Source organism: Mus musculus, chromosome 5, assembly GCF_000001635.26.
Source record: "Mus musculus strain C57BL/6J chromosome 5, GRCm38.p6 C57BL/6J".
NCBI lineage: Eukaryota > Metazoa > Chordata > Mammalia > Rodentia > Muridae > Mus > Mus musculus.
The window spans coordinates 39,971,619-39,985,981 of NC_000071.6; the positions used below are offsets into that span (position 1 = coordinate 39,971,619).

The window sequence follows — 14,363 nt, forward strand, 5'->3', positions numbered from 1 at the left end:
GTTTTTTTTGTTTTTTTTGTTTTTGTTTTTGTTTTTTTACACATCCAGAACCGCCTTCTTAGAAATGGCATCACTAACCATGGGCTAAGCTCTTTTAAATCAATTAGCAATCAACACAATTTACCACTGAGTGGCCACAGACCAATCTGATAAAGGAAATTTTCATACTGAAGTTCTATATTTGCATGTTGTGTCATGTTTACAATCAAAACTACCCACAGTACATATGTTTTGCAATGCCTTCATTATATTTTTTTCTTGTGATTCAAGACTATAGATTTCACTGTAGGTCTTTCATATACTCCTCATTTTTGTTACACCTTCTCCTATTTTCCTATTTTTCCATCCCCATCACTGCTGATTTGTTTGCAATTTTCAGTCCCCAATATTCCTCCCTTTACTATCATCTCATCTATAATTGACTATCCCTGCTTCTTAGTAAGTCTGTTTATAGATACCTGCATTCTATATGCACTCCAGGTTAAAGATGAAAAACAACAGATTTAAAACTATGAATCAAATATAAGAAAAAAACATATTGAGTTCATCTTTTGAGGCATAGATGACTTCATTCAGTATACTTGCTCATATTTATAGGCATTTAGCTACAAATTTCATAATTTTATTTTTTATTACAGTAGAGTTATATTTAATTATGTATAACACATATTTCATGATCCATAAGTTACTAGATGGACATTTAGGTTGATCCATTTCTTAACTCTTATTAATAGAACAGTAACAAACATGAATTATACAGATCTCAGTAGTAAAACACAAAGTCCTTTCGTTTTATGTTTATGCTAAGAAGAACATACTGGTGGTGTTTTTGCTAAATGATTATGTCAAATTGACTTCTGACTATTAGTGCTTACATCCATATATTTATGCTTTTGTCATCATTGGCCAGAGAATCTTCTTGCTGTGGGTGGCTGATGATGCTCTCACAACTGGTCAGATTGATGTGAATAAAATGATGTGTAGGTTCAGCCTTGGATGAGACATCTATGTCTACCCTTCCTCCCAAGGCTCAGGGAATATCTCAGGAGAGGGGCTTGGAAAAATGTTCTGAGGATGGAGAAGAATGTTGTGGAGTGCTGTCTTCTGGAAAGAATATGACTCTCAAACATATGAACTCATAACATATGTGATTACCTACATAAGACCTGTATAAAGTCAAGTTGACTAAAGAAAATGAAGAATGAGAAAGGAGGGGCTCTTGAGTCCTGAGTCCTAGCTGAGGAAGTATCAGAAGTGGATGGTTCTTGGAAAGTTACGTTCTGTGTGGAGTAAGTTGACTATGCTGTAGTCATTTCATCCACACCTATTTGCCTATGGACAGTACTAATTGGACTTAGTAGGCTATATGCTAAAAGGAGGACATACATTTGGAAGAGATCCCCCAGTGAAGTTGGAGTAAGGGAATGAGGGTGGAACAAAATATATTGTGTTTATAAGTAATTTTTAATAATGAAAAATAAATTGACTATAAATAATTATTTAGAGTTTGTTGAACTCCTAAGGCTCAAGAAATTTATGGATCAGAGTAAATTGCTAACTTTCTGGTTTTTTTCAGGTCTTTATTATACCCCAAGGTTTAATATTGAGGAAGAAAATGGATTTTATTCTGACAGTACTAGAATTTCCAGGTATCTAAAATGTGTTCATGCTGATGTGTGTGTGTGTGTGTGTGTGTGTGTGTGTGTGTAATTTGTTAGAGAGTAGACCTAAGATACAAAACTTATACTCTATCAAGAAAAAAAATTCTTCACTGTTATTCATTTTTACTTACAAGAAAAAAATTAACTGTGTTTTGATGTTGACAAAGCATTTTAAAATAAATTGTATTTGCTGTAGTTGTAAATATCTTAATGCTTTTCATTTCAAGAATCATAACCAGACTATGATCACTAGAATGGATGGAAGGATTTCTCTCTACAAGGCTTCGGTTGAAGTACCTTATGGACAGTTGACCTTATATCAACTGCATAGACACAATTGATACCCATTAATGTCATTATATCAATATCATTCATAGAAAACCTTACTCTAATTTATCTGCCAAGGAACTGTTGAAAGACCCTGCTATTAAGGTACTAGTCCCCTATGTCTGGATAAGTCTCTGAGCTCCATGCAAATGGAGGACTCCCTTTCTTAGCAGGATTTGCCTTCTCTAGACCTTATCTAGAGAGTGTCTGCTAAACACAGGTGCCTGACCCTATCTGGAGGATGACCCTGCATCTAGCTTCCTGCAAGCACTGCATGATTCTATACATAAGTCCCACACAATCCTTCCTGCCACATAATTAGATACTGTGCTAATACCCATCAGCCCTTCCCACCCACATGATAATTAGGTACTTTCTTATGCCCAATCAACCTTTCTCATCTGTAAAACCCAAAATCCTTATATACCCTTATATATATATATATATATATATATATATATATATATATATATCCTAACCTTTGATCAATAAAGCCTCACTGAAGTTGTCTCATGGATGTCCTTCCATTCTACTTATGGCCCTCTGAACCCTCTGAACCCTCCGTATTGAATCTGCTCCATTGTCCCTCATAGGCCAATGACCCCCAAGGAGAAGGGAGAAGGGAGATGAACAAGGAAACTGAAACACAGATTATCTGTGAAAGCTGCCTGTCACTAACTTCTTGCCTGATTATTGAAATTAGGACCAGGTATTTAGGCTTGCTGAGAAAGTATGAAGTATGAAGTACTTCAAGATGTTGATGTTATCTACCGATCCACCTTCACATTTGTAGGTAGAAAATCTAAGTTAATTTCTGATTCAAACTCTGGCATTTTCATGAGTCTGTTGTTTTGTTTCAAATTCCTGGTAGCAATTAAAGCATGCCAAATATATTTACCATCATTTCTTTTTTTTTTAATTAGGTATTTTCCTCGTTTACATTTCCAATGCTATCCCAAAAGTCCCCCATACCCACCCCCACAATCCCCTACCCACCCACTTCCCCTTTTTGGCCCTGGCGTTCCCCTGTACTGGAGCATATAAAGTTTGCAAGTCCAATGGGCCTCTCTTTGCAGTGATGGCCAACTAGGCCATCTTTTGATACATATGCAGCTAGAGACAAGAGCTCCGAGGTACTGGTTAGTTCATATTGTTGTTCCATCTATAGGGTTGCAGTTCCCTTTAGCTCCTTGGGTACTTTCTCTAGCTCCTCCATTGGGGGCACTGTGACCCATCCAATAGCTGACTGTGATCATCTGCTTCTGTGTTTGCTAGGCCCCGGCATAGTCTCACAAGAGACAGCTATATCTGGGTCCTTTCAGCAAAATCTTGCTAGTGTATGCAATGGTGTCAGTGTTTGGAAGCTGATTATGGGATGGATCCCTGGATATGGCAATCACTAGATGGTCCATCATTTTGTCATAACTCCAAATTTTGTCTCTGTAACTCCTTTTCATCATTTCTTTATTTACAGTCTACCTATAAGTATAGAAGTAAAATTTCCTTCTTCATGTCCAGTGTGTCATGGCAACTCAAGCTCCGAGTATATAAACAAGTCACAGTAGAGTTGAGGCAACAATCACCATAAAAACGTAGACTGAAACCCAAGACACTAGACTCTTAGGCCCATGGCATCTGTGATCTGTGACTAGTTTTGAGCTAATGTCACTGTGAGTGTGCTACAGCTATAAATATATTAACAAGTTTAGCTGCTGTCACATTACAAACAATGGATTTATAAAAAGCAGTAATATATTTCTCATGTTTACTGAGGCTATAAGCCCACGTCTGAGTGTTAGCTTAGCTAGAATCTTAAGAAGTTCCTCTTTCAGGATCCAGATGGCCTCTCTCTCTCTCTCTCTCTCTCTCTCTCTCTCTCTCTCTCTCTCTGTTTATGTGTGTGTGTTTATAAAAATCAAAGGCAACTAACTGGCTATTTGGCTTCTTCTTATAAGGGAACTAATGCCAATAGAATAGTTACCACTTCATAACATAGCTACATCTCAAAATGCCCATATACAAATCCATTCATCACATTTAGATTAGATTTTCAACAAGAATTCCATATACACATTTATTTCAATCAGTGTGATAAAATTTTAACTTTATCAGACTAAAATGATAACTTAGATGTACCAATGTGCCTCGGAGTTTATCCACATACAATCATTGGTCTTAATACCACTTCTAAGACTGGGAAGAAATATATAAATAACAAAGATGTGAAATTCTTGTAACATGTAGAGATCTGCAGGTGATCTTTGCATTCTTCAATTTCTATTTACTGTAATGACTCCTGGAAGAAGTTATGTTTTATACAAGGAAACAAAGATTTCTTGGGCACATGATTTTATAGCTCTATTCCAAGATTGGGAGATCAATACTTTGGGCCTCAGATAACAGATTCTTTCCTTTTGTGAGCCAGAACCCAAATCTGCAAAGAAACAAAAAAGACAGCAGTCCCATGACCCAAGCTTCCCCTTTCCTATCACAACCCATCTACTAAAAGTATCGATAACTTTCCAAAATGTCATGCTTTACCTAGGAATGGAGACTTACACGTGTAGCCTTTTGGAGAAAGATACAATATAATAACCAATATTATCTATCACAAGTTGCTTCTTTATGGCAAATAAATATCAGTTACATTCTCACAGTGCTCGCAGCTGGGAGACTAATGCTCTTAGAGAGTAAAGGCATCCCTGATGGAGGTCCTTGGACCCTGTTGGAGTTCCCTGCAAAATGTTCTCATATGTACCATTTAGTGAAACATTCTCTATTAGCCTTATGAGCTGTTGACTTTTTGCAAGTGAGCTCAACTTTAAAATCAGATGAAACACAGTTCTCATCTGCACTGAGATCATAATCTGATCTATTTCATATGCAAATTTTTACAGTTAACATTACCAGTCAAATGTGTTCTTGCAATGTTCTCTCCAGTGTAGAGACCCATTATACAAGTTTGCTGAAGTTCCACAGCTAATACATGAGTCCACTTTCATTTTGTAAAAATGTTTTCTTCTCTACCCTGAGCCATTCAGTTCTTCCACCCACAGATTCTGAACGTAAACTTTAAGCTTTTACAGTTGTCCACAAGTATTTTCTTAGCATTTTTCATTCTTGTTAAAGCAACAAGAATTAGGTGTTTCTAATTTAGACATTCCAAACTATTAAGCCTGACAGATTTTAGCTATGGATTGGGGTTACACAAGAGTTTTGGTGATGTCACACACACTGTTCTGAGGCTCACATAGGATTTTAAGTTTGTGAGATACTCTTTTACATGAGATTAGGTTGTGATATAAAAATTGTAGGCAATTCTTCCAAAAAGGCTGGAAAATGCCTGAAGATGCAAAGGTGCTTGTGTATGCAGAGGCATAACATGTTTATATTTCTCACTATCTGAGAATTGACTGTTGTGATGCCTTCTTCATCATCAAATCTTATGGACTGTACTATGAGTAAGGTATAGCTTATAGCATTCAACCAACTTTTACCACCTGACTTCTGATCCCTTCTACAATCTCAACTCTTATCCTTGGATGTTTTTATGACCTTTTTTTCATCAGACAGAATGTAGTTCACTTCTAAAACAAGAGTTATGGTAATGTCATATACACTGTTCTTCCTGATTCCTACCCTATCCATCTTAATGATGACTTCTGATCTTCTACTGTGTATGATTATGTATATTGTATCAACTGATTGAAGAAGAAATTATAACTAAGTAAAGCTTTAGATATCTGATAAAAATACAGATAGGATGATGAACTAATTTGCCTTGCCAAGGGCCACAGGAGTTTACAGGTCCTGCCATCTTCAATGTTAAAAGTATGATTCTTTGTAGCAAAGTTTAAGTTGTCCATAATTGTCCCATACAAATTCACTCCTTGGTGACAACTTCTTTTTCCTCAACAGTTAGCTATTCCCTTCTTTGGGTTCCCTCCCTCATAGCTATTCATTGACTTTCTGCTCTAATTGTTTTCTTGTGGAAAATGTATCACAAGTCCCATTGTGAGATTTTGGGGCAGAAGAGGACAAGGCCAGTATGCACTTTATGCTCAGTGCCTGGCTTGTGCCAGGGCATATGAAGTGTTCTTTGAATATCTGTCAAATAATTTTTACAGAAGACATCATACATTCCTCCAAGGCACACTCAAAAATTGGGTAATGGGTCTTTTTTAGCAAGAGGGAACATTCAGCTTCTTGAAAATATTGAAAGGCCATTTCCTGAACCCTGATGTGCACTGTTCTCGTGGGTCCTTGAGATTTCTGTAAGAGAGAAAATTGGAACAGTATCAGTGCAGACAGTTACACAAAAGGGATATCTCTGATGGGAACATAAAGAAAGAGAAAGGACTGTCAAAGAAGAAATAGAATAAAAATGGAGGTAGTCAGGGATGAAAAATAGAAATGGCTACAATTAATGCTTCTTCTTTGTTTAAAATGAATAACTATTGTGGAAAGAACACGGTAGTTCTCAAAGGAAAAATGGCTGAACCCACTCAGGATGAAATGACAAGTTTCTCAGTGCATAGGAATACTCATGATTCAGAGAGCGCTGAATATTAGAGTTAATTCTGAACATACATAGCGTGCCAGAGAACTAAGAGATGAACAATTTACCTGTATCTTTTCTTAAAAGTGAGATAATTTTCATATCAAACTGTGAAAATTGGGGAAAGTGGCACATGAATTTCAGTCTCACTTAGGAACATATGAGCATACTTATAAAAAATGTAAACAAAATATTAGGAAGTTGGTTCCAGTAATACATGATCAAAAGAAAAACTGATTTCTTTATTTTTAATATTATAAAAAACTTTAAAGCAATTTTCCCTAGTTGATTCATTAAAGGGCAAACACTGAAAATGGAGTTAGGAAATGCACTGGCTAATTAAAATTGTGCAGAAATGTACAACATTTTCAAACCTATAGGGGTAAATGCTTTTAAGAGTCTAGATTTCAGAAAACATGGCACAGACACATCAACTATGTTTCTTAAACTCCATCCAAAGACACCACAAAACAATACAAACAAGTCCATGCATTTTCCATGCATGTAGCCAACATAGAACCAGGAGTGAAGTTTATGCAATATCTGGTCCATACTTTCATCACGGTTTTTTATCTTGTGTCTAGAGATCAGCACATGCTTATTTCTGTCTTTTACATTACAATCAACTCTTGTGTATATGCCAGTTTGTCGAGGTACTAAGAAGGCAAAGAGATGTCAAGAGTCTGACCTAGTCTTTCATTTGGGGTGCTGAAACCATTGTTTTCCTTTTAGGTCTCAGGTCAGAGTATGAGTACAGAGGAATGAATGGGATATTTAAATTCAGTGGAGGAATAATACAGCAGTAGTAATACCCATGCCAAATCTCAATGTTTCTTAGTTTAGGTGGTGACTGAGACAGTTCACATAGGAAAGAATTATGGATGTGTTCTGAATGCTCAGCCACTCAGTGGTCAGTGTCACGGACACATGACGATTGAAACCTCAGGAGTCTTTGATAGATTAACTAGTTACCTGCGTTTGGTGGCGAAGAAAAGAGAATTATCTCAATTATAATTATATAAGCCTGGAATCACTGCCATGACATTTATTTTCATCATGAATAAAAGCTCTCTGAGACTGTCTATCTCACAGCTACATGTGCTTACCAATAAGTCTGGTTCATCAAGGATTGCCCTATATCCATAGTTTGGGAGAAAATATAACCTTTTTTTAAACTCATGACTTTCTTCATTTCATCTATTTTAATACTACTTAGTTTTGTCTCTGTATGTGTGTATGTGAATGTATATACTCTTAAATATAGTACGGTTTAATATTGTGAGGCTAAGATAACGTTATTTAACACATTTCCCTGCTGTTTTCAAACATACTTTACAGCCCAAATAAATGCTTACTGTGTTTCTAATTCTAAACCATATATGTAAGCAACATTATACAAACTGAGTAAGTTGTATTTATTTAGTTGGGAATAAGGTTGGATATGTATGTGTGTATGTTTGCAACAATAGTTAATGCAAAACAGACCATGAATTTGGAGGTCAGGAAGGAAGGCTATAAGGTAGGATTTCTTGGGAGGAAAGTGGAGAGGGGAGTAATATACCTATATTATATTCTCAACAAATTTAAGAAATAATTTAAAAACTAGGTCATAACTAGGGAAGATGGCACAGACTTGAAACTTCTACACTCAAGTGAATGAGACAGAAAGCTTTCTATGTTCTGTGCTAGCTTCATTATAAGATCTTGTCTCAAAGGAAAATCAAACAGGTGGTTTTATTTGTATTTGTGGACAGTATTGGGTATACCGAACTTTCATTATTATTATTAGCTAGTCATATATCACACAGAATTCAACACTGGCCCATTGGGTCATCAGGTGCAGTTCAACACATACAATGAAGAGCTGGAATGCAATCATGCCTCTTTGCTTCTAAATCTTGAGTCCTTTAAGAGTCTTGGTGCCTATTCTACAGAGTATTTCAAAACCACAGGAAAGGGCAGTGTATCTGTGACCTTTCTATTGCATTTCCTTTCACACTTAATATATTTTCGGAAATATTGAGCCTCTCCCTGTCATATCCTCTGACAGTGTTAACCTTACTGGCCTATGCCACTCTGTCACTAAAGCTCATCTGTGTGATACCTGACGAAAGTCCATCTATGAGGCTGAGTAATATTGCTACTGCTTATTTTCTCACAATATTTTTTTTCTCTGATCCTTTTAAAGTTCAAAAGAGAAAACAAGAAAAGTATTTTCATAAAGTATAAGCTAGGCTGAAATTCTTTTTACTCATCATGCAATAAATAAAACTTTAAAAATATCTTCTTATTTCTGAATAAAAGTTTGCATGTCTAAAACCTTAGTTAAAGGATCATGATATTTATCCGTCAATATTTTTTTCACAAGTAGACAGAGAAAAGTCACTTAGCCTTTAGAATTTTCCCTAGTGTGATGATTTACCTAATTTCTTCCTATTGGTGTTACCTAGCTCCTGAAAAGTACCACCAAAAGATGAAGTAAGTATGTATCTTGTATGTAGCAGGTATCAACAGTAACAGTAGCTGGATGAGCTTGGAGAAGCAACTATTCCTATAGCCAGACCTTCCCCATTTCCAGCATCATGGTCTGCCATTCTCATTGACTTCAGGTACTAGACTCACATTTTCTCATGATAAATATGTTATGATTTTATGTGAATGAATTAAATATACTATAAAACTTTCATATAACAGAATTTTATAAGAGCACTCAGATTCTAAGATATGATGTCACTGAACTAGATATTAAAGATTTCCCACAGCTCTAGCAGTTTACAAAATGTAATTTGTAGTTTTCTTAAAATCAGTATTGTTCTAGAAAATGCTTCAGATGAGGTCATTCTCTTCTGTATAAATTAGGAAGTTAAAATAGAAAGATACCCACAAAATTTCCATGTTAAAAATCATAAGAAAGAAATCACATGCAATATGGTTGCCCTTCTTTCTTGCAGAGGAAAGGGTGACTCGAAGTTCAGCACTGTTGATAGAACTGTTGATAAGAATGCATTCATTCTTATTATCTTTATTTATTCTATTTTATTATTCATTTTAAATATCTTTCATTGTACAAAATTTATATACTTATTTATATTTTATTCAAATTTAGATGTATGTGGAAAACACTTTATGGCAAAACTTTATTAATGTCTACCTGTTCAGACAAATCCTGACGTCTCAGAACAACTTAGCACTATAGGGTAAATGTTTATATTTCAGCTAATCAGGAGTAAGTTACTGAGTTTCTGTTTTATTCCAAGTGTTTAGAATTCACTGCTTTACTCAGAAATAACTTTTGTGGTCTGGGTAGTGAAAGAAAATGGCCAACCATTCAATGACAATGCAGGAAGGACATCACCCGCTGTGCCACCATGTGCAAACATGGAAAACAACTGAGCAAGAGGGCTCCAAGGGAAGTTCAGTGAAAACAGAAGGAATTGAAATCAAATACTGGGCATGGCTGCAGTAGAGGAAAATACGATAAGCTATTTGGTCAGACTCATTATAACCAAGCCTGGCCAAAGATGAATAGATATGAAGAGTTTTGGATGGCAAAAGAAACTGATTTTCCTGCCAAATAAACAGGGCTGATGAAGAGAAAAGAATGCTTTAGTGTGCCATTATAAATAGGAGAAAATGTCATTTTTAAAAAAATAAGGACAAGGATGCGGGGATAAGTGCTGAGCTTAAGATCATTGAATGAGTTGCTAGAGGAATCTCTCGGTAGAGCTAACTAGTAAGGGAAAACTGCACTAAGAAATCACTACTAAGAGCAAATTGACAGAGGCCCCCATTTGCCTTCTCCTCATATTTTCATTCCTATTGATGGAATTTCTGTATTAAGTTGGGTTTTGGGAAGCTTTTCCTCCCATCCAGATTTTGACTGGCAAAATTTTCTCCAAACAGACATTCTCTAAAGCTTGATATGTAACATGTTTTTCTATGATAATGCTTTGTCTTCTTAGAGCCATCTTAATTTGAAAGATATTCCTAAGAAAATATAAGACAGCCTCTTTCTATTTCAAAAAAGTTTCAGCTGGTCGTCTTTTTATTGTCAGTCAGCACTATCACTTTAGAATGATACATCTAATATTTTTTCTCACGGGCTCGCTAAAAGCTTTAAGTTGCATGTGAATGCCTTAGCTATTTTGAGGTTCATAATTACCCATTGGCCAAATGGTGACTGAAGACACTGAAACACTCATGTATCTCCCTGTGCTCAGTCAGTCACACAGTTAATGAGGAAGACTGTAGATAGCAGATTTTTGTCCCAAAATTGCTAACTTTCCCTTTGAATACAACTTCTCAATGTGATAAGCTCATGGTTATTTTGACTCTGTCATCCGGTGGCAAAATAAAACAAAACCTTCAAAACTATTTTCAAGTTATCTAGAATGCAAAAAAAATATCAAGAAAAAATGGTAAGCGACCTACCTTTGGTTCATAGATTCACATTTCAGTGGCCAGATGTTTCCTCTTGCCTACTAAGCCTTTTGCTCTTCGTGGCCTGAAACCAGAACCTTTGCTCACCCCTCCATCCAGGAAAGAATGATGGGAAATCAGAGCAAAGCAAAACACACAAAATAGTGCACATTTGAAAGGAAATCCTTTGAAAGTGAGCACATTTTTTAGCTGAAGGACAAACCTTTGAAGTGATGGTGAGGGATAAACTTGGCATATATCAATATTTCCTTCCTCATCTACACACCAAAATTATCAACAATATTCACTGCAGAACATAAAGTGAAACTCACATTAAATGGCTAACTTTCTTAACTCTTCAAATTCTGAGGTGAAAATTTTCCTCCATTGTAGCTGCAAAGACAAAACTATCATCTTGACACGTGAAAGAGTTGATTTTAAGAACCACCCTTCACTTGCCCTGAAGTCATCTTTACATTTTGCTTTCACCAAACTAAGAAAATAAGATACCAATGTGTTGAAACTGAAGAAGAATGAAGACCAAAGTGTGGACAATTTGCCCCTTCTTAGAACTGGAAACAATCACCCATGGAAGGAGTTACAGAGACAAAGTTTGGAGCTGAGACAAAAGGATGGACCATCTAGAGACTGCCATATCCAGGGATCCATCCAATAATTAGCCTCCAAACGATGACACCATTGCATACACTAGCAAGATTTTGCTGAAAGGACCCTGATGTAGCTGTCTTTTGTGAGACTAGGCTGGGGCCTAGCAAACACAGAAGTGGATACTCACAGTCAACTATTGGATGAGTCACAAGGCCCCCAATGGAGGAGCTAGAGAAAGTACCCAAGGAGCTAAAGGGAACTGCAACCCTATAGGTGGAACAACATTATGAACTAACCAGTACCCCAGAGCTCTTGACTCTAGCTGCATATGTATCAAAAGATGGCCTAGTCGGCCATCACTGGAAAGAGAGGCCTATTGGACTTGCAAACTTTATATGCCCCAGTACAGGGGAACAGCAGGGCCAAAAAATGGGAATGGGTGGGTAGGGGAGTGGTGGGGGGGATGGTGTGGGGGACTTTTGGGATAGCATTGGAAATGTAATTGAGGAAAATACGTAATAAAAAAAAAGAAAAAAAAAAGATACCAAGGTGTTTTCAAGGAAGAGTTATTTAACCTTGCACATAGCATTTTTGCACCTGTTTCAATGTTCCTGCATAGAATTTTACAGTAATTTTATGATTCACAGCTCTAGGTAGACTGAGGGTAAATAAGGCTTTGAGAAGCTAGCTTCTCTTACATTTAGTCAAACATTATGTTGGATAGCTTGAGAGATATCAACAGGCTTGTAGGTGATTGAGGATAGACTTTGCCCTGGTCATTTATTATCATTGTGATAAACATCATAACCAAAAGCAACTTGGGGAAAATAAGATCTATTATGTCTTACAGTTCTGTGTGATAGTCCATCATGAAGGAAAGACCAGGCAGGAAGCTGGAAGCTAGAACTAATGCAGAGGTCATGGTGGAATGCTGCCAAAGATTTGCTGGTTTGTCCAAAGGCTTGCTCAGTCTGTGTTCTTATCCCACTTTGATCATTTGCCTAGAAGTGGCACCACCCACACTGGGCTGGTTCCTCCTTGATCAATCATTTCCAAAATAAGTGCCTCACAGACTTGTCTACTAGACAATCTTTGGAGATATTTTCTCAGTTGAGTGTTTCTGTTCTCAGATACCCCTAGATTGTGTCAAGTAGACATGAAAATAACAAGCACAGACTCCTTCTTGTTATCAGAAATTTGTGAAACCAGGATCTAAAATTTCTTAGCTCTGTTCATTATCCAAATAAATGGAAAGTCAGAGTTGTATGTTTGGCCTAGGATGAAGATATGACTTTCTAAAATGCCCCAATTATCAGGTTTTTACATTTTGTAGAGTATTTCTTTCTAAAAATTATACCAATGGCCCCTCTCATACGAGTTGGTTCATGTCAGTGTGTCAGTCACATGAGGAAAACACCCAGAAAATATTATAAAGTCTATGTAATCATATAGGTGTTAGAAACAAAGAATTATAATCTCTGTGTTGTCCAAATTAATATACAAAACGAAAGTATTGTAGCAAGATTTTTTTCTTGTTTGTAAAAAGTTTGTACCACAATCAAAATTGGATTGGTTCGAGCTTACCCAGACTCTGTGGCTCTTGTCTTGTATGCCTCACATTAGTGGTGACATCTCTTCTCCTTGTTAGGATCACTGGATTCACAGTATGACATGATTAGCCAATTCCACAAAAACAGGGGCAGGGAAGCTCAGCAAATATAGAAATATAAGACCTTGTATTACAGAAATAAGAACTTTGAAATACCAAGCACTATTGGAGAGTAAGAGAACTCAACTTTTTTTTTAAAGATATTTTCTTTATATACATTTCAAATGTCAAATGCTAAAAGAAAGTTCCCTATACCCTCCCCTCGCCCTGCTACCCTACCCACCCACTCCTGCTTCTTGGCCTTGGCATTCCCCTCTACTGGGGCATATAAAGAACTCAACTTTTTTGTGTTGGTGGCCCCAGTTGAGTTAAAATTCTGAAAGGTTGAGTCCTAGTCTACAGTTTTTACATTACAGGATATTTAGTGTCATTTTTGACATTTTCTGTCATTGATGTGTTTGAAGTTTTGTATGTGTGACTAGGACCTTGAGCAAAAGTATCTCTCAGGCAGGCATCTTTACAGAAGTCAGGACAGTAAGGTTAGAACAACAATTTGATAAAGAAATTGGGTTTAACTGCTACAGGGAGCAAGAAGGGTTACAGAAACAAGCTGTTACTATTTATCTTAGTCAGGGTTTCTATTCCTGCACAAACATCATGACAAGGAAGAAAGTTGGGGAGGGAAGGGTTTATTCAGCTTACACTTCCACATTGCTGGTCTTCACCAAAGAAAGTCAGGACTGGAACTCAAGCAGGTCAGGAAGCAGGAGTTGATGCAGAGGCCATGGAGGGATGGTACTTACTGGCTTGCTTTCCCTGGCTTGCTCGCCTGCTCTCTTGTAGAACCCAAGATTATAAGCCCAGGGATGGCACCACCCACAATGGGCCTTCCCCCCTTGATCACTAATTGAGATAATGACTTATAGCTGGATCTCATGGAGGCATTTCCTCAAGGGAGGCTCCTTTCTCTGTGATAACTCCAGCTGTGTCAAATTGACAAGCCATTACACTATTCTTATTTTTTTCTTTTTTTTTTTCTGCTTTAATTTAATTCAAATTTGTTACTAATCCACTTTCATCCTGCTCACTGTTCCCTCCTGGTCACTTCTTCCCACAACCCTTCCCCCATGCCTCTTCCCCTGCTTCTCTGAGCAGGTGGAGAGTCACTGAGTGTCCTTCC

The 14,363-nt window shown here is 36.9% G+C and overlaps 1 long non-coding RNA gene across 1 annotated transcript; it reads right to left on the reverse strand.

Annotated features, from left to right (window-relative positions):
- Nucleotides 1-4,052: 4,052 nt before the first annotated feature.
- On the reverse strand, nucleotides 4,053-14,010 carry Gm35191 (predicted gene, 35191). The gene is made up of 4 exons (NR_168085.1): nucleotides 13,886-14,010; nucleotides 13,159-13,227; nucleotides 10,978-11,050; nucleotides 4,053-6,260 (listed from the first exon to the last, which is right to left on the reverse strand). It is a non-coding gene; the product is annotated as a predicted gene, 35191 (long non-coding RNA).
- Between the last annotated feature and the right edge of the window lie 353 nt (nucleotides 14,011-14,363).